Source organism: Macaca fascicularis, chromosome 1, assembly GCF_037993035.2.
Source record: "Macaca fascicularis isolate 582-1 chromosome 1, T2T-MFA8v1.1".
NCBI classification, from domain to species: Eukaryota; Metazoa; Chordata; class Mammalia; order Primates; family Cercopithecidae; genus Macaca; species Macaca fascicularis.
The window spans coordinates 152,876,987-152,899,435 of record NC_088375.1 but is presented as its reverse complement, the minus strand read 5'-3'; the positions used below and the strand labels follow the sequence as shown (position 1 = coordinate 152,899,435).

General features: G+C 36.3%; 2 protein-coding genes across 4 annotated transcripts in view; one reads left to right on the top strand and one right to left on the bottom strand.

Moving 5' to 3' along the window:
* The window catches only part of ADGRL2 (adhesion G protein-coupled receptor L2), a 683,665-nt gene that overhangs the window by 433,488 nt on the left and 227,728 nt on the right, over window positions 1-22,449 (top strand). For all 3 annotated transcript variants that reach the window (XM_074003149.1, XM_074003162.1, XM_074003150.1), the window contains one exon: window positions 17,076-17,117. The gene's annotated coding sequence lies outside the window, so the exon portion shown is untranslated. The remainder of the gene's footprint in view (window positions 1-17,075; window positions 17,118-22,449) is intronic.
* Window positions 1-22,449, bottom strand: part of LOC141410009 (uncharacterized) — a 186,393-nt gene that overhangs the window by 127,952 nt on the left and 35,992 nt on the right. The gene's annotated exons all lie outside the window — the stretch shown is intronic.

Here is a 22,449-nt window from a genome sequence, read left to right as displayed (position 1 = left end):
TGGAGTTAGGAAGAAAAGACTTAATAATAACAAAAATAGTTTAACTTTTTCACAGCGCAATGAAATTTACCAAGTGCCTCTGCAGATATTGTCTCTCTTGATCTTTCTCTTTGAGAAGCACACAGCTGTGCATTCTTGGAAAAGTCACTTATGCTTTCTTGAGCATCAACTTCCTCAATTGTAAGATAGGAAAAACAACTACTCTTCTAAGGCAAGTTACTCAGTTTCCTCAATTGTAAAATGGGAGAAATAGTGGGTGCTAGGTTGAAACAGAGTTTTGCCGATAGTCTACTGTCTTTCACCTACAGAAATGGCAATTTCATATGGTTCAATCTAATACCTATCCTATAGAGTCATAAGGATTAAAATGGATCAATGTACGAAAACAGAGCTGAGCTGTTAGTACACTCTCAGGGTTATTCATGTAAATACGATCTCATTTCATTCACAATAACACTGTGACAGATAATAGGGTTCTACCTTTGAATAAAAATTTATGTGAAAAGCATAAATATTATTTATGGATTTATAAGGGGGGAAATGTAGCTTTACAACAAATACCCTGCAATATAATGCTTTGTTATGTGGTTTCTAGGCTGCTCAGTGAATATTTTATTAGCTGGCTTGTAAATTCTTTGGCTTGCTTTTCCCCTCCCATTCAAGTTTGCCATCCAGGGGGTAGTTGGCTAGTTTTATAGGTGAGGTCTCAGTAAATACTCTTGTGACTTTGTTTATCTTATAAAATGACTTGAGGCCAAAAAAATGAGTATTGCTAGGCTTGTCAATTCAGAGAGGGGTTTAAAAGCATGTCAATATGTCAGAAGAAATTTTTTAATGGATTCAGATACTGCTTGATCAAAAAGAAATAAATAAAATGTAACTTATAATGCATGGGGATAAATAAGAGGAACCTTCAGAGATATTTGTTTTTATAGTCTATTTTGTGGAAAGTTTTCATTTTGATTTTTATTTCTAAAATAATTTGTAAGTTCCTCATTAAACATTGTGCCTTTGAAAATATGTGTGTAAAATATTAAATTGGTATATATTAAAAGAATAATGTATTAAACTTGAAGGTACAGGATGCCAAATATTATGGAGGCAATTTTAGTAAAATAAAAATGTATACATTTTTTAATTTTTTGAGACAGGGTCTTGCTCTGTTGACCATGCTTGAGTACAGTGGTGTAATTACAACTCACTGCAGCCTCAACCTCTCCAGGCTCAGGCAATCCTCCCACCTTAGCCTCCTGAATAGCTGGGCCTACAGATGCCCACCACCACACCTGACTAATTTTTCTATTTTTTGTAGAGATGAGGTTTTACCATGTTGCCCAGACTGGTCTTAAAATCCTGGGCTCAAGGGATTCATCTGCCATGGCCTCCCAAAGTACTAGGATTACTGGGTGTGAGCCATGACGCCCCGCTGAAACAAATATATTTAAAGCTGTTTAATCTATATTTTATAAAATGCATTTGAGAATGAACTAGAAAAATGATATGGTTAGAGTATATATTATTTTATCCTGTGAATAAATGTTACATAAACTCAAAGTATTATTATAATTACCAAAACTTTATTGGATTCTTTTTAAAATAATTTAATAAAACCATTATTTTGGCTCTTCTTCTCTCTGAGAATTAGTATACTAATTCTCTCTCTCTCTCTCTAAATATATATATATATATATATATATATATATATTTTTTTTTTTTTGAGATGGAGTCTCACTCTGTCGCCCAGGCTGGAGTACAATGGCGTGATCTCGGCTCACTGCAACCTCCGCCTCCCACATTCATGCAATTCTCCTCTCTCAGCCTCTGAAGTCGCTGGGATTACAGGCACTTGCTGCCATGCTCGGCTAATTTTGTGTATTTTTAGTAGAGACGGGGTTTCATCATGTTCCCCAGGCTGGTCTCAAACTCTTGACCTCAGGTGACCCACCAGCCTCCGCCTCCCAAAGTGCTAGGAATACAGGTGTGAGCCACTGTGCCTGGCCTCAAATTATACTTTAAACATTATTTATTTGTAAATGGTAATATAGGATGTATTCAACATAGTCCTTTATTTGACTGAAAAATAATTTTTCCTTTAATATTTGTGTGTGTGTGTGTGTAAGAGACAGAGAGAGAAAGGTAGAAAGAGACAAAGTATGTGTAGAAACACGTAAGACTGGTAGATTTCTGTTTATTGGATTTTTTCATTTATTTTAATTCTGGGAATCTTATTTCTAAATGCTGACTTTAGACAAAGGCTGACATTATCCTCATTTTACCAAAAAGAAGACTAGGTGTAAGAAAGTGGGAGTAGCTTGCCCAAAATTACATAACAGGAACTAGGAAGACTTTAAGCCAGGTTTCAAAATTCCTTGTTCGGTGCTCTTTCTTTTACAGATGGATGCTACTAACTTCTGCTCACAAATATATCCTAGAATTTAACTGCTTTCACATTCTTACTTTTCTATTCTTTTAACTAATAGTATCAATTATTTATATTATAATGGTATCATTGGAACAGGTAGACATCTATTAAGCTAAGGACTAAAATGGCCAATTTTTGTTTGAAAATAATAGCAGAGACTGGGTGCAGTGGCTCCCACCTATAATCCCAGCATTTGGGAGTCTGAGGTGGGTGGATCATGATGTCAAGAGATCGAGACCATCCTGGCCAATGGTGAAACCCCATCTCTACTAAAAATACAAAAATTAGCTGGGCATGCGCCTATAGTCCCAGTTACTCGGGAGGCTGAGGCAGGAGAATCGTTTGAACCCAGGTGGCGGAGGTTGCAGTGAGCCAAGATCGCACCACTGCACTCCAGCCTGGCAACAGAGGGAGACTACGTCTCCAAAAAAAAAAAAAAAAAAAAAAAAAAAGAAAATAATAGAAGAGTTTTAGACCATATCTGCAATTTAAATTATTTAAATAGAGTCACTATTTGAGGGAGTTAGTGAAACATATTTATCTGAAAAGTGGCTAATGAATAATTTTTTTGTTTATCTCAGTCTCTTATTTTTCATTCATTTGTTTTTTTGGTTTTTTGTTTGTTTGTTTGTTTTGAGATGAAGTCTCACTCTGTCACACAGGCTGGGGTGCAGTGGTGTGATATGGGCTCACTGCAACCTCCGCCTTCAGGGTTCAAGTGATCTTCCTGCCTCAGCCTCTCAAGTAACTGGGATTACAGGTGTGCACCACCATGCCTGGCTAATTTTTGTCTTTTTAGTAGAGATGGGGTTTCACCATGTTGGCCAGACTGATATTGGACTCCTGACCTCAGGTGATCCACCCGCCTTGGCCTCCCAAAGTGCTGCGATTATAGGGGTGAGCCACTGTGCCCGGCCTCATTCTTATTCTAGGACATTTAAATTCTTCCAGCATACTGTTTGAAGTAGAACAGCTACAATGAAAATATTTTTTAAAATAAAAATAGATTTTAAAATTATAAAGATAATGTAACGCACATGGAAAATCCAATTAATATAAAAATTTTTCTTTTTTACCTTAACAATTTCACTCAAACTGCCACCTCAACTAACTTTTTTCCTTCTACCTTCCCCAATTTACCATTTTGATTGCTATCTTTCCAGTCCTTACAAAATGATTTAGACAGTTATGAGTTTGCTACATATTTGACCCAAACATATGAAAGAAAAACAGCAAACAAATATGAGAACAATGTATTTCTCATCCTAATAGACTCTTACCAAATAAACGATAAACTGATGAACAAACTAAACTAACCATTGAAGACGGCACACCTACCATTACTTCTACTTGTTCGTGCTCTGTTCTCTCATTTTTCTTCATTTTCCTTCCTAGTACCATTAATAACCTGGCCTACTACATATTGCTATTGCTTGTTGATTGTCTTTTTTCCTGTTACTAGATGGTAAGCTCCATCAGAACAGGAACTTTGAGAGATTTTTATTTTCTTGAACAGTGCCTGGAATATATTGATGTATTATAAATGTTTGTTAAATGAATACATAAACTAGAACCTGGATGCTTTGGGAATATAATTTTATGGTTAATTGAATAAAACTATGTTTGTCGAAAAGATTTTTAAAATGTCTGTAGTTAACACAGCAATATTTCAATAGTGAGTTGCATAGTCTTTTTTAGGTTCATAATTTTGAATGTCATTTCTCATTATATAAGATAATATGTAAGTATGGGAATTAGAGTAAAATTCATACTGACTTCATGACTGACCCTGTTTTGAATAAATCTTCAATCTGAATGTAGTTACTTGTAATTGGCCAATTTCCCTGAAAAACAAGCCAGTAAGTAAAATATATTGATTAATTGAGAACTGCAGTTAATTGGGTTTTTACTAAAATTTATTATACTGGCACAGAGTAGGCACTCAATAAGTATTTGTCAAATATGTGAAGTCTAATTAGTTAGAATTTTTTAGTTTCTAAAATAAAACAAAAAATTTTCAATTAAATATGTGATATGCAATAGTATTAGAATCTACATAGCAGACAAGCTTTTTCAAAAGTATCTCAACTTCTTCTCATTCTCTTCTTTTTCTATCTTTTTGTTCACCTAAACCTATGAAGTTGGGACAAGTAAGTTGGAAATCTCTAGGTGATGTGTGAGCGGAGAGCCTCAGTAACTTAAACAGTGTCGGAAGCTCAAATAGGCTGAGCAGAGCATCTGAATGGGAAGGGTCAGATGTTTAACAGCAACAGGATATTGGTTACACGTAGGATGGTTGATCAAAAAGTAAACATATTAAAAATAACAGGAGACAGATGTTTCATTGTCAGACAAGTTGTTACACATATTAAGAGAGAGAAACTATGGCTGGGCCAGGTGGCTCACGCCTGTAATCCCAGCACTTTGGGAGGCCAAGGGGGGTGGATCACAAGGTCAGGAGTTCAAGACCAGCCTAGCCAAGATGGTGAAACCCCGTCTCTACTAAAAATACAAAAAATTAGCCAGGCTTGATAGTGGATGCCTGTAGTCCCAGCTACTCAGGAGGCTGAGGCAGAGAATTGCTTGAACCTGGGAGGCGGAGGTTGCAGTGAGCCAAGATGGTGCCACTGCACTCCAGCCTGGGCAACAGAGCAAGACTCCATCTCAAAAAAAAAAAAAAACAAAAAAACAAAAAAGAAAACAAAGAGAGAGAGAAACTACACTGGACCCTGTGGTACTGGTTTGGAAATGGAGGAAGCAGTGTTTCATAGATATAGACACATATGGAAATAAATATCAAATATAATATGTGGATGGAGAGATAGATAAATGGATTTTTATATACATATATCACCTTGGTTCTGGATCCTGAGAACAACGACAGCCCCAAAACAATGGGCACACCTACATCCCAGATTTTGGTTTCTCAATAACGTTCTCATCTAAAATAAATTAAGACTCCTTAGAGAAATAGCTGATTCCAGGGCTGGGGCTTAAAAAAATACAAAATAAGCCTGGAATATATTACTGTGCTGAAATATGGAAGTATTAAAACAATGCCAGGGACATGTCAAAGAAAGAGGTCAGACAGAAGAGGATCATACTGACCGTATCTGAGACCATTTGAAAATTAAAGTGAAGAATAATAGTAACAAGGCCGGGCGCGGTGGCTCAAGCCTGTAATCCCAGCACTTTGGGAGGCCGAGACGGGCGGATCACGAGGTCAGGAGATCGAGACCATCCTGGCTAACATGGTGAAACCCCGTCTCTACTAAAAAATACAAAAAACTAGCCGGGTGAGGTGGCGGGCGTCTGTAGTCCCAGCTACTTGGGAGGCTGAGGCAGGAGAATGGCGTAAACCCGGGAGGTGGAGCTTGCAGTGAGCTGAGATCCGGCCACTGCAGTCCAGCCTGGGAGACAGAGCAAGACTCCGTCTCAAAAAAAAAAAAAAAATAGTAACAGCAGGTTATAATCTATTGGGTAAAAGGAATATCCATGAGTCCACTCTGACACATATATGTAGAGAAAGTTACTCTACTTCCCTGCAATATACTTATAAAAAGGGAGAAAAGAGCGATTATACAGTGATCACCTTAATCATGAGATCAATATTCACATCATGAGTAATGTGCCATCTGATAGGTTGCTATGAAATGAACATAGCATCGCTTTTGTGATTTTTCTGCCAAAGAAAGGAAACCTGAATCTAATAATGAGAAAACAAAAGAGAAACATAAATAAGGAGTATCTTACAAAACAAACAAACTCGCAATCTTCAAAACTGTCAAATTCATGAAAGTCATGGTAAAACTTAGGAAATCTTTCAGATTGAAAGACTGAAAATGCATAATAATTAAATTTAATGCTTGATTCTGGACTGGATCCTTTTGCTATAAAAGACATTATTAAGATAAGTGGCAAAATTTGAAGGGGATCTGAGGATTATAGTGATGTATCCGTATTAACTTTCTGATTTCGGTGGTTGTATTTCAGTTATAAAGGAAAATATACTTGTTTGTAGAAAAAAATTGTTAACGTATTTGGGAATAATAAGTATCATATCATGTTGACAAATTACTCTCAAATAATTCTGAAAAAATGTTATTTGTCATTGCAACAGTTTTGTGATTTAACATTGTTTTAAAATAAGAAAATAATAAAATTGTATTCAAATTCAACATCTTCCATGAAATGTTGTCATAATTCTGGAACAGTTTTCAGGTTTAGAGAAAAGCCTTTTATATGCTATAAAGTTTTATAATACAGTTTGCTGTGGTATGAATGTTTATGTTCCCCCCCAAATTCATATGTTACAGTCTTCACCTTAGATGTGATGGTTAAGAGGTGAGGCCTTTGGGAGGTGATTAGGTCATAAGGGTGGAGCCTTAATGAATGGGCTTAGTGGCATTATAAAGAGAGAGATCCGAGCCCCTTCTGCCATGTGACATTAAAGTGAGAAGGAAGCTATCTCTGTGAGGAAATCCAAGAAGAAGGACCCTTGCTAGACACTGAATGTGCAGGCACTTGATCTTGGACTTCGCTGCCTCCAGAACTTTGAAAAATACGTTTCTCTTGTTTATAAGTCACCCATTTTATGACATTTTGTTATAGCAGCCAAAATAGATTAAGACACATTTTGAGGTGTAGAAAGCAGAGGGCTCTCCCCATCTCCACTCTTTAAAACTACAGCACTATAATAAAGAAAGAAAAAAGGCAGTATACTTTATGACAGTTCCAATGAAAACAATTATGATCTCTTAGACATTTGGTACTGATAGTGATAGTAATGGTTTTCCTGTTCCTTTCCTTCTTTTTTTTGAAACAGTCTCACAGAGTGCAGTGGCATGATCACGGCTCACTGCAGCCTCAACCTCCCTGGGCTCAGGTGATCCTCCCACCTTAGCCTTCTGAGTAGCTAGGACGACAGGTGCTTGCCACCACACCTGGCTAATTTTTGTAGTTTTTGTAGACACAGGGTTTTGCCATGTTGCTGGGATACAGCCATTCACCACTGTGCCCAGTTGGTTTTCTGTTTTCTTTTGTTTCATATTAAAGGCCTTTTAATATACTTCCTTAAGTATGAAGAAGCGAAATAGCTACAGTAGGTATTAAAATAGCAACAAATATTATCTAAACAAAAAATGATACTTCCCTAGAGAAAGAAAATTTAGTAGAAATAATATGTGGACAGGTACCATTTTTATATTACTTACATTGCTATAATACAACTATTTTAAAAGAGCACAGCAAATAATAGATTACATTGTTTCCTAGCTATGTAAACTTACAGTGAATTCCAACAAGAGCAGGCTGTGCAGGCCATACATGAGGAATGTGCTAGAATGGTACTCAAGACATCGCTGTATCTATTCATGTTATCAATATCTAGGTGTGTGTATTAGTCCGGTTTCATGGCTGCTGATAGACATACCTGAGATTGGACAATTTACAAAAGAAAGAGGTTTAACTGGACTCACAGTTCCACGTGGCTGGGGAGGCCTCACAATCATGGCAGAAGGCAAGGAGGAGCAAGTCACATCTTACGTGGATGGCGGCAGGCAAAGAGAGAGCTTGTGCAGAGAAACTCCCGTTTTTAAAACCATCAGATCTTGAGAGACTCATTCACTATCACGAGAATAGCATGGGAAATACCGGCCCCCATGATTCAATCATCTCCCACCGGGTCCCTCCCACAACACGTGGGAATTATGGAAGCTATAAGATGAGATTTGGGTGGAGACACAGAGCCAAACCATAACAGTATATAACAAACGCAGGTAAAATTAGACCATCAAGTAAATGTATGGTCTAGGGTTGAATATACTATCAAAGATTTATTTGCCCAAAAGTATAATGATATGTTTGAGAAAATACAATAGTTTTCTTTAAAACAAAATACAGGCCGGGCGCGGTGGCTCAAGCCTGTAATCCCAGCACTTTGGGAGGCCGAGACGGGCGGATCACGAGGTCAGGAGATCGAGACCATCCTGGTTAATATGGTGAAACCCCGTCTCTACTAAAAAGTACAAAAAACTAGCCGGGCAAGGTGGCGGGCGCCTGTAGTCCCAGCTACTTGGGAGGCTGAGGCAGGAGAATGGCGTGAACCCGGGAGGCGGAGCTTGCAGTGAGCTGAGATCTGGCCACTGCACTCCAGCCTGGGCGACAGAGCGAAACTCCGTCTCAAAAAAAAAACAAAAAAAACAAAATACAAAAGTACATAATTTCAGAAATTATGATATTAGAATATCCAGTTTGTCGATTTGGAATTTAAATATTAAAAATTTAGATTAGACTGTAAACTCATAAAGTGGAATAAACAAATATTCTATTTGGTTTTGATCTGTTTTTTAGTTGATCAGTCAAATAATAATTTATATCATATCAAACACTTCAAATATCTGGAAGGTTGTCATTATTACTTCTAATACCAGCAAGGAATCCCAGAAGCTGAATGTCTTTCCCTAAAGGCAAATGTTTAAAGGAGACTATCTTTTGAATACATGATGGTGCATGTTTTGGGAGAATATTCTTTATTCTATTGTGAGATTGAGTTGTGGTCTAAGGGATTTGGAGTGTCACTGGAGAGAAGACAAGGAGGGTGGGGCCCTTCATAGAAAAGATTTTACCCCTTGACTATACATCTGCCAGCCAGCAGGTACTTCCTCCTGATCTGGCATGGTGGTGTGCTGATAGAAACTAAAAAATGACAATAAGGCTTCTTGGACTTCATAGACTCCCTCCCTCCCTTCCTCCCTCCCTCCTTTGGATTTCATAGCCTGCCTGCCTGCCTGCCTTCCTTCCTCCCTCCCTCCCTCCCTCCCTCCTTGCTTCTTCCTTTATTATTATTATTTTTTTTTAGATGGAGTTTTGCTCTTGCTGCCCAGGCCGGAGTGCAGTGGCGCGATCTCAGCTCACAGCAGCCTCCACCTCCTGGGTTCAAGCGATTGTCCTGCCTCAGACTCCCCGAGTAGCTGGGATTACAGGCATGTGCTACCACACCCGGATAATTTTGTATTTTTAGTAGAGACAGGGCTCCTCCATGTTGGTCAGGTTGGTCTCAAATTCCCAACCTCAGGTGATCTGCCCGCCTCGGCTTCCCAAAGTGCTGGGATTACACCCATGAGCCACCATGCCTGGCTTTTTCCCTCCCCTCCACTCCCGTCCCTTCCCGTCCCCTCCCCTTCCCCCCCTCCCCCTCCCTTCCCCCCTCCCCTCCCCCTCCCTTCCCCCTCCCCCTCCCTTCCCCCCTCCCCTCCCCCTCCCTTTCCCCTCCCCTCCCTTCCCCCTCCCCTCCCTTCATCTTTTTCTTCCTTTCTTTCCTTCTTCTTTCTTTTCTTTCTTTTTCTTTCTTTCTTTCTTTCTTTCTTTCTTTCTTTCTCTTTCTTTCTTTCTTTCTTTCTTTCTTTCTTTCTTTCTTTCTTTCTTTCTTTCTTTCTTTCTTTCTTCCTTCCTTCCTTCCTTCCTTCCTTTCTTCCTTCCTTCTTTCCTTTCTTTCCTCCTTCCTTCCTTCTTCTTCCTTTCTTCTTCCTTTCTCCTTCCTTCCTTCCTTCCTTCCTTCCTTCCTTCCTCCTTCCTTCCCTCCCTCCCTCCCTCCTTCTCTTTTCTTTCTTTCAATAACAGAGTGTAGTAGGTTCAAAATCCAACTTTCTTGCTTTGTAGGTTTGGAAACTTAGACATACTAATTTATTTGTGCCTCTTTCTCTTCATATATAAAATGGGTGTAATAATAATACCCAAATTATTATGAGCATTAAATGAGACAATGCATGTTAATTGCTTAAATTTGTACCTGAGAGATAGGAAACACTAATTGCTAGCCATGGTCATAATTATTGGAGATAAGGAACAAAGATGAAAATACAAGCAAAAATAGAAGCCACACTAAGAAATCTGTGACTTCTTAGAACACATTGTGATGATTCTCTGAATAAATATATTTACTGGTATATACCCAACACAATATTAGAATATTAGGGCACACAAGTTCTCTTTAAAAATAGATTTAAGGATAAATATACCTTTAAGATTTAAAGATACATATGTGTATGAAGATACATATACATATATATATATCTTCATACGTGGGGGTGATAATTGTAGTATTTGTCACAGCAATGAAATAAAGATTTCATTATAAAAATTATTTAGCAATTTGCCTGGCACTACTAATAAGCGCTCAAAACACTAGTTTGCTACTATTGCTAATTATCATTATCATTATTATATATGTGAGAGATACATATAAGGGCATAATTATAATTCTGTACTATGATAAGAACAGAAGAATTAACATTTCAAGTTTTTTAAAGAATGAATACAGTTTTTCCAGATGGAGAGGAGGGAAAGAGCATTCATGGATACCCCATGTGTTTTACCTAAACTTGACTTGTTTTCAAAAAGTCGCTGAGACCACAATTATTTTACCGAGAAACTGCTTTTGAATTGACCATGTCCGCACAAACTAATCATTCAACAGATAATTGAGCACCAAATCTATGAAATATGCAGAGAAAGTGTAGACAGGCTCTCAGCTGGTTTTCCTATTCCACATTCTCTCTTCCTTAGCATACTTTTCATGAGGTTGACACAGTAATCTCCCTAAAGTGCAGTTTTCATCATGCTGTAACTGCTGGAGGACATATAGTGGTTTTTGAATGCTTGCTGTATCAAGCCCAAACGACTCTATCTAGCTTCAAGGATCCTCGACAGTCTTGCAATTCACAGTATGGCATCAGCACCAACATCACCTGGGAACTTGTTAGAAATAAATAATCTCACACCTCAATCTGGACCTATTAAATTAGATTCTTCATTTTAACAAGATCCCCAGGTATGCACATTCGAGTTTAAGAAACATTTCTTTACAATATCCTTTAATCTAAACCAAACAAAATCACTAACCCATACACAACCCAGTCTTATCAAGAAGAATTAAATCTTTTCATTAATTTCTCTGCATCCAAAGCAATCCCTTTGCTCATGCTCTTAACTCCACTGGAAATACCTTATTTACTTCACATCTACTATCTAACTCTCATCCATTCTTGAAGACCAGTGAAGTCTTACATCTTCCATGAAACTAAGACCATTTCAAAGTACGCTAATCTGTTGAATACTTCTTGCACTTAGGACAACACCAATTCTATTCTTCTTTTATCATTCATTCATTCATTCATTATTCATTGAATATGCATTTTCTTAATGCTCTTTATTATTTACCTGACATTGTTGCATTGGCCACAATAAAACAAGAATGCAAGACTTCCCCTACTCTGTCAGTTCCCAATGAGAGCTATCATGGTTCAGTAGAGATGTCTTAAGTTCCACAGGCAAGAGGTACAAGTGGGTAGATGTGAGGGTGCAGGACCATATTGCATAAAGCCACATAATTTTTGCTTTTCTGTTAAAACTACTTAACGGAAATAATACTGTTAAAATATATTAAAACCTTTTGTAGTTTGAAACAGATGAACTACTTTAACTCTTAGGGACATGACAAAGAGATGTTGTGTTTTCATTGTTCCATGTTAATTTTCCCTCCTATAGATAGTCGTGATGTTTTTTATAGGCCAGCAATATGTCTTTCTCCATTCATTCAACAAATAGCAGAATTTTAAAATAGCTCCTATTTGTCCTTTTTCTGACTCCTTAAATTTTAGACAGATAGGCACTAAATAAATACTTGTTGATTGAAGACACTCTTTGATCTCAAGTTGGGGACTAGGTTTACACACGTGGAACAACCATTGCAGAAATGCAGCCGCCCTTTCATCCTACTGTTATTCATGACATAAGGAAACGTTCATGAAGTTGTAGTGACACTTTGGTCTACTAGGAGTGTCTTTTGGATCAAAAAGTTCCTCCAGGGTGCCATGGAAATTTCTGTTTCTCTGTAGCTAATGTTTGCTATCACCAGAGACTGTGTTGGAGTACAGCCAACCAAATGGAATTGGCTAGTAAAAGCTTTTGTGGGTGAGCATTTGGAAACAAGCTTCATGACCATTTGCTAGCAAAACCTCAGCAGGAGGAATTTTAACCAACCTAAGTTAATGTAAAGGTTTGATTTGAAAGGGTCTGGAGGGGCAGGGGAAATAAAATGCTTAATGAAGTATGTAACATCCCATATTCTTTAATAGTAAAAATAAAAGTGTTAAAGCAAACTAAATATGGCCTGAGAGGGACCCTGTACTTCTATATTTGAGTCCTTGTGGATGAACTGTAACCTAGATTAATAGTCAGATAAAATTGAAAACCTAACTTAGGAGTATGAGCCTGTAACAATAACTGAGCCTTGGCCAATCACAGTGGCCAAATTTCAGCCACTCATAGACTGCTAAGTGTTCAAACTGTGCTCAAATAAGGTAAACACCAACCTGTAACCAATCCAGCTGTTTCTGTACCTCACTGTCAATTTCTGTACCTGATTTCCGTTTTTTGTCTATAACTCTTCTTCTATCACGTGGCTACGCTGCAGTCTCTGTGAATCTGCTGTGAATCTGGGGCTGCCTGATTCACGAATCATTCATTGCTCAATTAAACTACTTTAAAGTTAATTCAGCTGAAGTTTTTATTTTGTCAAAAGTTAGCTTTTCTTGTTGCAAAACTACTCATCAGCTCTTTAGGTAGAAACAGATGCTTAGGCAAATAGCCAGTCTTTGAAAGGGCGGAAACTCCAAGTAGCTGCACTGGAGTACATACAGTAAGGTTCGATACTATGCAGGACCGTCAGTGAGTCCCTTGGTTCCTTCAGTGTGATTCAGGAATGGGGTCACACAAGGAAACTTCAAAACCAAACTAAGTAAAAACACAATTTCCAAGGAACATAAACTATAACTTTATACGATCTAATGTTACATGAAAAATGCACATTACTTTGATTCAAAAATCAGCAATTACTTTATATTTATAACCTTCAAATTGGTTACAACATTCCTTTATCTTATTCAGCATTCTTGCTGAAGATGAGCTTTCCCACGTGAAGTGCAATTTTGTCTTCAACTTTTAATTCCTCTGGATACAGAAGAAAAGCTCTGGGCCCTTAATTGAGCAATTATTATTTCTTAAGTGAACATAGAGTTTGAGGATGGTGCCAAAATCTTCCTTTCATCCAGAGAACAAGTCTAACATAAGCAGCAGCATAAGTGTTGTCTGGCGGCACCCCAGTTTTAGGTACAAGAGCCAAGTCAAGCCTGAAAGGGGAACTCATTCCTCACCTCTACTCACTCCCTGGCATCTCCTGAGGTTCTTGAATGAATGCCAACTAGGGCCGATTTGTATGTCTCCTTGGAGGTTTTAGATAACTTCACTAAGACTTATTTGTTTTTCTCATTTAGTCTGTTTCTCCAGAGTAGGATTTGCAAACTTACTGCTGAATATGCTGTTTGCAGTTCATTGCTAGGTTTCCATACTGACATAAAGCATTGGTATTTGAAAAATTCATTAAGAAGTGGCTCACCTTAATTCCTAGATCTAAATCTGTGGTGTGGTTCTATCACCTTTTCTACAATGTTGTCTTAGAATTTAAGAAAGGAAAATCAAGAGTTCATATGCTAACATTTCATGGAATATGCCTACACAAAGGATTGCTGCTTCATGGCTTGTGCCATTGTTTAAGCTATTCTAATTGTTTTCAAATTTTAAATACAGATCTGGAATTCAATTCTCAGGAACTCCTATCATTTGTCTTAGTTTTCTAAGACGTTTACTGTCTCCATTACATAAAAAGACCTTCAAATATTTGAAGATAGGTTCCATGCTTCCTTTATATGTATATACACTTTTAATTAAACTTCTCTTATTCCTTCTGCTACTCCTAAGGTTACAGGGCTTCCAAACTGTAACATTAATGAGAAGTTAGCTTTTTCAATAAGCACATTTTGAATACAATCTGCTAATACTGACCTCAATTATAGTTAAAAATATATAAGACCTGCACTTTAAATATAATCTTTTCAAGGTTTGATTAGATTTTGATTGCTGTAATTAGTCATCTGTAATACATAAGACATAATCTAGAATTGGCTCTTTAAACATCAGGGTGATAAATCCAGCTACAGAAAGCATCTTTTTGGTTGCCTCTTAATGAAAATATTACTAGACCCTACTAAGTGGTGATTGAAAAAACACGCTGAAATATTACTGTCAGCTACTGGAGTAAAACTTCTCACCAGAGAACTATCACAACTTCAGGATAAAAATGATTGGTATCTAAATACAAAATTTAGCAGCCATTAAAACTGTTAGAAAGACCTTAGATCACTTTGCTTCTTAGAGTTTAAAAAATTTTTACTACACAGTATCAAATTAAAATGTAGTCACTGCTTGCAAAATTCAAAACATTTATGAAAGTATAATTAACTAATACTTTAAATCAGAATTCAGGACAGTTTGAATATTCCTTATATGCCCACAAAAATTTTTTCTAGTCTTTTACCAAATACTAAAGTGATGATTTGTCCAACAATGTAGATGTTTAATATTCACCAGTATTATCAACAACAACGCATCATGCTTTTACTTCTCATTAAAATTGCTGTATTACTGAAGCTTGACCAAATTTCCTTCATGCTTGGACATCTTTTTAGGTATAATATTCTACAGTTTTCCTCTTCTATCAGATTTTGCTTTATCTTTATTTCCCTTCCTTCTCTGACCTGTATTCAAGAAATAGAAAATGGCTCTTTGATGTGCCACTCCCAAGTATGTTCAGATAAAAGGTAAATAATTCAATAGACTTGTTGATGAGAATTGACATTTGAACACTGGAGGTTGTTTCCTTTACTCATACACTCTCCTAGTGAGGATAGGGGACCCAAGGTAGTGACTGGCAGGAGTGAGTTTCAAACTGGTGAAAAACTTCTAAAAAAAAGAAATGGTAGAGAAAATAGCAAAAAAATTTCTTTTTTAAATCAATGAAGTAGGGAAGTCCAAACATATATTCTAATCAAGTCTTATACTTGTCCAATAGTTATAAGACTCTCTGAAAACATTTATATATGTGGGTGGAGGCAAGTTGCCCATTAAATTGTAAGAGGTGTTATCAGATTCATCAGGACTTGGTTGTAAATTTGACTACACAGTTTGGCTCATAGAGAAATGAGGAGGAAATATCTGATTAAAGTGTGCATTGCTGCTGAGGCAACTGAATGTTGCCATAGCAATTGAGATGAAATGTGCAAGAAGTGAGATAATTAAATCTAACCCCTTTAGTAGTTTTGACAGTCAATGCACTGCCAATAGAAAAAGTTATCTACAGTATTAAGATAAAACACATTCCTCATGGAACGTCTCCTTACTAGTATTTTGTTGTTTCTTTTCTAAATACATTGCTTTAGGTGTCTAATTTGAATGTTCTCTTTTAATAATCAAATACAGTTTTGACCTTGGTCTGCCTAGACTTTCTGCTGGTTTATTATATCATGGGAACAGACATCTATAAAAAATATCCATTTTTTCCCCCTCTAGTTCTTAAAAAAAGTATACTAAAGCCAAAGCTGTCACATTTGAGCTTAGAATTCAATAATATCTAGAACGTGCTGCCCTCTTCAGGAGCTGGTGCTTAAAAATACTCTTTTTTTTTAGCAGATTGATATGAGTTATAATATCAAAATTGTATTGATAATTCTTTAGAAATAAGTTCCATGTAAAATAAAGTATTTCTATGTTTAAAATTTTTTACATTGAGTTTGCATTAAAAATCAATACATACAACATTTTGAAAGAAATTGTTAATATTTATAATTAAATACAAACTAATGATTTCCTTAAACTATTGTCATAGAGAGAATTCCTGAATCATTACAGAATTTGACTTCCATATTTAGTATTCAAATTTTTTAAGACAAAAATTGTCTAAAAGAGAAAATATTTTCTATGTGAAAATCTAAGTAGGACATCCTTCAAATCCCACTTTTATTCTTCAACAACAGAAACAACAACAAAAACCAACTTTTTAATTTGAGAACATTAGTGTTTATAGTTTGAAATTTTAGCTAGTTTTCATTTACAGAAACAATATATTTCTTGGGAATAATGATTCCAAAGATATCTTAACACATCATAATGTTTATTCAAAATTACTTCACTAGAGAAAACTTCTAAAGGTCTGAAATATCACTATTGAGAAAATTCAAGCAAATCTCTTTCATATATATCTACTAAAATTTCCTCAGCTATTATATAGTTTTGACAGAGAGAAATGAACTCAGTGTATTTTTCTCCAAATTAGGTTTCTATACTTTAAAAAACTGATCAATATTAATAGCATTAATTATCAGGATGTGAGAAAAGCGTATTTTCCCTTAAAGAGTTTTAGGTATAGCTGTCTCATCTCTATTAATAAAAAATTCAAATGAGCTGAAGGGCTGAGTGAAAAATATATATATTGACAATGTTCTCCTAATTCTACAATATTTCTTTTGTGGAAAATAAAATAGTTTATTCCTGTATTTGAAAGTACTTATCAAAACAAGTGCTTAATCCTATGGTAGCTCTGTCCATAGTCATATATGTTCAAGAATTCTTAGAACACTGATTTGTGTTTTCTGTTATAGATTTACTTTATTTTTGTTTTGCTGCTGATGCATTACATTTGGCAGTTAGGATCCCTGTGGATGGAAGTATAATAAATAATAATATTTTCTTTACTTTCCAGGGTATTTATGGCACAATGAAAAATTTCATCTTTCCCAGAATGGTAAGTAAAGAGTTCTTTCTGTATTTGATAGTACTGAACACAAACAAGAAAAGGTGAATCGTTATAATAAAACTGGAGTATCATTCACTAAATGTATTGAGTCATCTGATAATTATAATGTAGCTTATACTTTTGCAAATAAATGGATGCTGTATTCAAATTCTATAATTATTCCAAAATTCTCACCAAATATACAACAGGATTTTCACAGGAAATATAAGGTTTTGCTTTCTCTGTTGGATTGCAGTTGATCACAGTAGATCCAACATTTTGTTTTCTGGGGTAATTCATTTTAAAATATATACAGATATAGAAATAAATGTGGTTTACATTCCATGAGCAGAAAAAGAAAGCGTTATCTGTGATACAAATTGAGAGTTGGTAAGAGTCCTTTGGAATTTTTACTGTTACATAAAAACTGATTGTAATTTATGTTTGACTGGGGCTTTGCAGAATCTGTGAATTTTAAAATATTTATTTTCTAAAAGTATATATCATAACTTCTAGGCAAGCTAGCCACTATATGATTTTGGTTAAACATAAAGTTTTTTTGTCTTTATATTTTTATGACTTAAACAGGAAATAGTTTTAGTCTTTATCATAACCTCTTTACAATTCAAATACTAAAAATTAATCTTATTAAATGGGAAAGGTCAGTGTAAAATGGTATTTCCTAGGTAGTTATTACTGTCTCCTATGATGCTCTTTATTTTTCCAGTGGTTTAAGAGTATTCCCTATAAAAAGAAGGAATTTCTCACTGTAGAAAAAAAATCACTTTGACATCAGAGTGTTACGTTAAGTGAAAAAGCAGGGTACAGAACTACATACATTGCATGTTGTGTGCATGTGCGCTTATATATGGAGAGGAGAGAGACTTGGTAGTATATCTTAGGCTTAGAAAAAAGACACAAAAGGCCGGGCGCGGTGGCTCATGCCTGTAATCCCAGCACTTTGGGAGGCCGAGGCGGGCGGATCACGAGGTCAGAAGATGGAGACCATCCTGGCTAACATGGTTGTCTCTACTAAAAATATAAAAAATTAGCCGGGCATGGTGCCGGACACCTGTAATCCCAGCCGCTAGGGAGGCTGAGGCAGGAGAATCGCAGGAACCCCGGAGGCAGAGCTTGCAGTAAGCCGAGATCGCACCACTGCACTCCAGCCTGGGCGACAGAGAGAGACTTCGTCTCAAAAAAAAAAAAAAAAAAAGAAAAGGAAAAGGAAAAAAGACACAAAAGGTACACAAAGGAATGGGAATATAAGTAGTTTCATAGTCTTAATTCTTCATTTTTTGCATTTCCTATAATTAAATATATATATTATTTTTATAACTAGAACAAAAACATTATTTGAATAATAAGCTATTCAAAAGAGTGCATTACTAAATAAATACGTATATATAAAATTGGGAAATACCTCTTTGTGCCAACTGCATAACCAATTAAAAAAAAAATCTTCAGCTGGGCATGGTAGCTCACGCCTGTAATCCCAACACTTTGAGAGGCCAAGGCAGGTGAATCACCTGAGGTCAGGAGTTTGAAACCAGCCTGGCCAACATGGTGAAACCCCATCTCTACTAAAAATATAAAAATTAGCTGGGTGTGGTGGCGAGTCCCTATAATCCCAGCTACTTGGGAGGCTGAGGCAACAGAGTCGCTTGAACCCAGGAGGCGGAGGTTGCAGTGAGCCAAGACTGCACCACTGCACTCCAGCCTCGGGGACAGAGCAAGACTCAGTCTCAAAAACAAAAACAAAACAAAACAAAACAAAAAAAAAGGGCGGGTGCGGTGGCTCATGCCTGTAATCCCAGCACTTTGGTAGGCCGAGTTGGGCAGATCACAAGGTCATAAGTTCGAGACCAGCCTGGCCAATATGGTGAAACACCTTCTCTATTAAAAATACAAAAATTGGGGCTGGGCGCGGTGGCTCAAGCCTGTAATCCCAGCACTTTGGGAGGCCGAAACGGGTGGATCACGAAGTCAGGAGATCGAGACCATCCTGGCTAACACGGTGAAACCGTGAAACCCCGTCTCTACTAAAAAATACAAAAAGCTAGCCGGGCGAGGTGGCGGGCGCCTGTAGTCCCAGCTACTCGGGAGGCTGAGGCAGGAGAAGGGCGTGAACCCGGGAGGCGGAGCTTGCAGTGAGCTGAGATCGGCCACTGCACTCCAGCCTGGGCCACAGAGAGAGACTCCATCTCAAAAAAAAAAAAAAAAAAAAAAAAAAATACAAAAATTAGTGGCGCGCCTGTAGTCCCAGCTACTCGAGAGGCTGAGGCAGGAGAATCGCCTGAACCCAAGAAGTGGAGATTGCAGTGAGCTGAGATTGCACCACTGCACTCCCGCCTGGGCAACAGAGCGAGACTCCGTCAAAAAAAAAAAAAAAAAAGTAGATAACGAGGCAAATATAAAGAAATTTTATCAAACAATTGCTTTTAACCTAAAATAATGTTAATAAATCATTTAATAATAATAATAATAAATGGCACTATTAGAATATTTTTGATATTAAAAATTCTGCTCCAGCAATTTATTATAGGGCAGTACTTAGCATAAATGTATAAATTTTAGTTATATCTGTCTTGACACTTTAGTTCCCTAGAACTAAGCCAAAAATTTTAGAAGAAATTTAGGAAAAAAGTCTCTAGCATGCATCTAATATTGCTCACATAAATGTTTCCCAAGTTTTTCTTTCCATCCTATTAGTTCTCAGTTTACATAAAATTATAACAGAAATGTTTCTCTAATTATGTAGCCAAAAACTAGAAGGATTCTAGGAGGAATGCATTGAGGAGTTAAAGGATATTTTCAGCTACTCACCAACAGTAAGAATTGAGGGACCAAGATTAGCTGTATGATTTTCAGTAAGATACATCATATATGTGGGTTTAAAATTCCTGAGTGGTTAGAGGGTTATGCTATAAGATTTTTAAAACAAAATCTTAAATTTCTTTCTAGCCCAAGAATTTTACAATAAAATTACATATCCTTAAACTGAATATACATAGCATAAAATAACATTGAGAGACTTGGAGTCATTAGAATGAAAAAGACTGTAATGATTAAAGGGGTAAATTTCATTCATTTGTAAAATTCACATAAATGAAAGTCTCATCCATATTTCGCTGAAAGTCTTGTCCAATTGTATTGTGTAAATAAGAGATTATATATTGTGTATTTTGATAATATTCCTTCCATATTACTATGTTTAAAACGTACCAAAAATTTTAACCTGAATTTTCTCACTTTACTCTGAATGAGATAACATTGTAAATGACCTATAAGACCTATAAGATAAAATCTAGCATCAATCTTTCCTAAACAGGGAGCCAAATTCACACTGATTTGTATATGGAAATTTATATTTCTTTCTTTTTTTTTTTAATTTTTTTATTTTTTTGAGACGGAATCTTGCTCTGTTGCTCAGGCTAGAGTGCAGTGGCATGATCTCAGCTCACTGCCAGTTCCGTCTCCCGGGTTCACGCCATTTTCCTGCCTCAGCCTCCCAAGTAGCTGGGACTACAGGCACTCGCCACCACGCCCAGCTAATTTTTTGTATTTTTAGTAGAGATGAGGTTTCACCGTGTCCTGAACTCGTGATCCACCCACCTTGGCCTCCCAAAGTCCTGGGATTACAGGCATGAGTCACCACACCCAGCTGGAAATTTATATTTTTAATAGGTTTAGACTGCCAGATTACTAATTTGATATACTGGGATCAAATACTTAAATATATAATTTCTTTTTTTGCATCTACTCGGTAAACTCTTTAGTCCAACATATCATGACATTTTAGAAGAAAAATGAACGAAATTAACCTCTTGTCTATAACCAAAATCAGGGACAATATAACAAATTATTTGATTTTTCTTTTTTTTTTTTTGAGACGGAGTCTCGCTCTGTCGCCCAGGCTGGGGTGCAGTGGCCAGATCTCAGCTCAGTGCAAGCTCCGCCTCCCAGGTTTACGCCATTCTCCTGCCTCAGTCTCCCGAGTAGCTGGGACTACAGGCGCCCGCCACCTCGCCCGGCTAATTTTTTGTATTTTTAGTAGAGACGGGGTTTCACCGCGTTCGCCAGGAGGGTCTCGCTCTCCTGACTTTGTGATCCGCCCGTCTCGGCCTCCCAAAGTGCTGGGATTACAGGCTTGAGTCACTGCGCCCGGCACAAATTATTGAGTAAATAAAATATTGCTCATTCAAACTATTTCTGATTTGTAAGTGTGCTAATTTAACCAAACAGACAAAGTTCTGAATACTATGTAAACTAAATTGAAATGCAAATACATATTTTATTGACAGGTATTATTAAAGCTGAACTTTAAAACAGAATAAATCTTCAGCCATCCAATTTTTTCTAAGATATTGATGAGAAAATAAAATAAATATTATAATGTAATTAATCTACCCTTCAACAAAATAGATCCTTTCATTTCCAATTCTGGTTGTACTTAATGAATAAAGGTTGAATGCATATTTATGTTAATAGTCATGATATATACACTTCAAAGAACAAAAGTAAAACATACTTTATTTCTGAAAATGTTAATGATGATTTATTATCTTATTTCATTAAGGACAAAAGCTCTACATTATAGTCAGCTATAGCCAATAGTCATTTTGTCATTAATCTTAAAATTTCACAAGTTTCCAATTTATCAAGTGTTAATTTTTAGGTCAGACAATAATAGTATAAAATAATTGTTAATTGGCCAACAGGTTGATTACTTTTAAGATGTGAAAAAAGCAAAGATAAAAACAGTCTTCTCCTTTTCCTTCAATTAAAATTGCATGCAATTATTCTTGTAGATTATAGATCTCTTTTGGGATTTCTGGTTTCATACAACTTTTTGGTTCATTTCACAGGAATAATATTCATTTTAATTAGCAAAAAAAACAATTGATGAGCTTTTTTACAAGAGGGAGTTCACTCTGAGTGCTGATCACTGCCACTAGATTATCCTGTGGTTTTTTTTTTTTTTTTAACGGTCTTGCTTTTAAAGCAGTTAGTTGAATACGTTATCTGTTAGTAGCCATTGCCTTTGAAGACAGAGTTATCTTTCTTGTTGAGTGGTTAGCCCATTTTGTTTTATTCTCCCAACTTTCCTAAACAATATCGTTAAGTTGGCTTCTGAAATGATTTATTGCCATTTTATATCTTTGAATATACAAATCAAAATTTTTAAAAGTAAATAGATATTTTTGATGCATTACTGAATTGTATTACATAGTTTAGAAGGTTAAACTACTTCCTTTGAAATTCTAAAAAATATTTAGTAGCTAAAAAAAATAAAATTTCTAATACATATATAAGAAATACAGGGCTGGGCATGGTGGCT